We start from the raw sequence: 3,736 nt of genomic DNA on the forward strand, positions 1-3,736 counted from the left end.
CACAAAGCCGGTGAGATTGCCTTCGTCCCTTGCTCACTGCCGCGATGTGGGCAGTTGCCGCCTCCGGCCACCCTCCTCAAGGTTGAGCTATGTCCCTCAGGTACAACTCCCTTTACAGCCGGCTTGCACCACTGCTCCAGCTGCCCACATCACTCCCTGTGGATATTTCTCTACTTCTTTGCCCCGCCCGCACATACCTGCTACCTCTACTGGCTTCTATGTACTATATTTGTGATGAGTTTATGTCTCATCAACTAGTCCTAGTAATCTTATTCTAATCATGCTTCTTCAATTTCTTTGCCACAGGGATGCTCATCTCGATTTTGGTGAAACTGCACAAAATGATCCGATGGTCAAAAGGTTGCAAACTTCATTTATTAGGAAGCTCGAACATTGCTAGCAAATTGAACCCTGGTCAGGGTTCACGGTTCAAGGGCTAGGGACTGCATGGATCATTTTTTTCTTTAGCTGCCTCTGTTACAAAATAAGTGTCAACTTTAGTAGTAGTACAACTTTGTACTAAAGTTTGCACAAAGTTGAGACACTTATTTTGGAACGGAGGGAGTACATATTTGCTATGATTTGTCAATCATTGAGATGCAATAGCATGCATATTAGTCTCCTTTGTATTTGATGAAATGTTGCAACGGGCAACCTTGGACGCAGGATACATGTAACAGGAGCTGGAAGCTTCATAGCATTGTACAAATTTATCTCGCTGATAAATTACAGTACGTACTAGTACTATACTAGTACTTCCTCCGTTCCTAAATATTAGTCTTTGTAGAGATTTCACCATTAACCACATGCGGATGTATATAGATGCATTTTAAGTGTAGATTCATTCATTTTGTTCCGTATGTAGTTCACCTAGTGGAATCTCTACAAAGACTTATCTACTAGTAATAGCTAGCCCCCACTACTAGGAATTCTCTATCCTCTCCTTGAGCCACATCATCAAAATTTACGTAGCCGTTAGATGAAGTAAATCAGTCATAATAGCCGTCTGATCTAGACGTTGAGAGGCTTCGCACTAAGCCACATGCAAGCATGCAGAAATACCATGGCACATGCATGTGAGTGGGTCTTAAATCACATCAACATGTCTGCATGCAAGCATGCACCGGTAGCATGCATGTAAGTGAGCTTTTAAGTCCCATTAACATGACAAAAAGAAAAATATAATCCCATTATCCAGTAGGAGTTAGCTGATCTTTTTTCCTTACGTGGGATGATCTAAATGGTGATGGGAGTTTATTTAGTTTGGCTACCACATTTGTCATGCGGTTATAGATTTTTCTTTTTAGTTCTATGAAATCGATAATTTTGCGCAGAGAGATATACTGTTGTTCCGCGGCAACGCGCGGGGACTCATCTAGTAATATTTAGGAACAGAGGGAGTATTATGCAAAGAGTTAGGTGTCGCACGGTGATAGTGTGAGGTGGGCCATGTAATCACTGAGCCTGCGTGTTTTCACTGCTCTTGCACTCCTCCGCTGTAAGAATGGAGAAAATTGTAATCTACTAGTACCTCCTTTCGCCAAAAGCGTGGGACATCCAGCAGTCCTACCACCTCAGTAATAAAGACCAATGAGCCGTCAAATCACATAGACCCAGCAGTAAGTTGGACGGACGAAGCAACCATCACTCTTGCGCCAGTGAGAGGTCGCGTCCGCCCTGCCCGGGCATGAATGCGGTACCGATTCTTTGGAACGACACTGACCGTTTCGGGCGGGAAGCGCGCGCGGGCGATGGAGGGGCTTTGGGTGGGCCAGGCTGGTCAAGAGCGGGCGTGGCAGCTGTCCGCATGTCCCTATCGGACACGCCCAGAAACGAGAGGATGCACCGACTCTCGCGGCTAAAATCGTACACTACACACCATATCTCTGTAGGAGTAGGTCGATCTGTCGCACTCTCTAACACACACATGTTGTTAAACACACACACGCACACGCACGCACCTTGGTCCCGTTGCACCTTGTAACGTGACTTATTACACCTAGACGGAGGGAGTAGTAAGTATACGAGATACGGTGTCACACAGACTTAAGTCGAATACAAGTGCCCAAAATTTGTGTGCATGTTATAATAAGGATTCACTTAAAATAGTACGTGAGAGAACAGAGGGATCAATTGGACAGTGTTCCCGAGCAGTAGCGAGATGTGTGAGGTAGTAAGATACACCGCTGGAGCTTTTAATTTTTTTATTAATTTGTTTGTTTCACCCTCTGACTGGTGGGACCCAACGTACTACATGGAGAGAGGTAACGTGACTAAGGCTGCATTATTTCTGCACCACTGTGGATTGTCTTACCACCAAAGCCACATGACATGATTATGATTGAAATCCTAATGACTCCCCCCCCCACACACAAAACACGGCATGCCTGTCACATGAATGCAGGAATGTATAAAAGGTTATTTTCCTCTTGTTGAACATAACGGGAGGGTTGTGTAGCTCGTTAGCATGTTCGCTCATCAAACTTGAGGTCTCGGGTTCGATAAATACACTTGAGCATAATTTTTGCCAGGAGGATTCTTTGACTGGTCAAAATGTTTTCTAGGGTTTGCACGCTTCACACTCTCTCTCTCCAGTATATATATACACGCTGGAGCCTCAGCGCTTGTAGTTGCTCTCTTCACACTCTCTCGCCCTCTCCCGCTGGAGCCTCAACGCTTGTAGTTTCTCTCTTCACACTCTCTCGCCCTCTCCAGATCTAAACAAGAGTTCGTTGGCCTCTTTCTCTCCCCTCACTGCTGCTCAAAGAGCCGGCAGGATCCGTCCGCCGGGAAGGGAAGGAGGCTTAACGCTGTGGCCGTCGGCGAGGGAGGGAACCCACTACCGGAACTGTTGTTCACTTTCCACCCAGCAGCGGCACGGGAGGGCCTCCGACCCCTTCTTCTTCGCCGCCGTCCCGTCGCACACCGAAGCACGCCCCAAGAACCTTAAGGTATATTTTACTTACTCCACATGCATTGCTCTAGCTGCATGTATACCTTGAATCTAGGACGTGGTTCAAAGAGGAAAGGAGTGGGGGAAAGTAGTGGGTAAAGTTGTATATAGCATGAATCTAGGACGTGGTTCAAAGAGGAAATGAAGGGGGAAAGTTGTATAGCATGAATCTAGGACGTGGTTCAAAGAGGAAAGGAATGGGGGAAAGTAGTGCGGAAAGTTGTATTGCATAAATCTAGGACGTGGTTCAAAGAGGAAAGGAAGGGGCGAAAGTACTAGTTCAAAAAGGAAAGGAAGGGACAAGGCTATACAGTTTGAGCAGGACTAGATTTGCTGCGCTCACATAGGGAAAGGTGTCTAAAGAAAACAAAACTAGGACCAACACAAATATGCTCCTTAGTTGTTTGTTCTTTGTTGCAACAGACTGTGCATGACCACAGTACATCGGTAGATGCACATGGTGCTGGTGCGTCCACTGTCCCGTGCAACTCATTAGCTGTTGTTAATCTATGGCCCTGTTTGGTTAAAAACTCCCTAGTCCCTACCTGCTTGGTTCCAGGGACTAAACATGGACTAGAGGTTATTAAATGACATGATAAAAGACCATGTTACCCCTAGTAATGAACTAATAGAAACAAGGCGCGAGGCGTGGCAGGGGCAACTGTTGGAAAAAGTCCCAAAAAGACTCCCTCAGGGTCTTCTTTCTTTAGTCCCAAATGCTCACTTTTAGTCCCGAAAAGTCCCTCCTCTTTGGTTTAGATGTGACTGACACGGAGTTTTTTT

The sequence above is a fragment of the Triticum dicoccoides genome, chromosome 5B (assembly GCF_002162155.2).
Source record: "Triticum dicoccoides isolate Atlit2015 ecotype Zavitan chromosome 5B, WEW_v2.0, whole genome shotgun sequence".
NCBI classification, from domain to species: Eukaryota; Viridiplantae; Streptophyta; class Magnoliopsida; order Poales; family Poaceae; genus Triticum; species Triticum dicoccoides.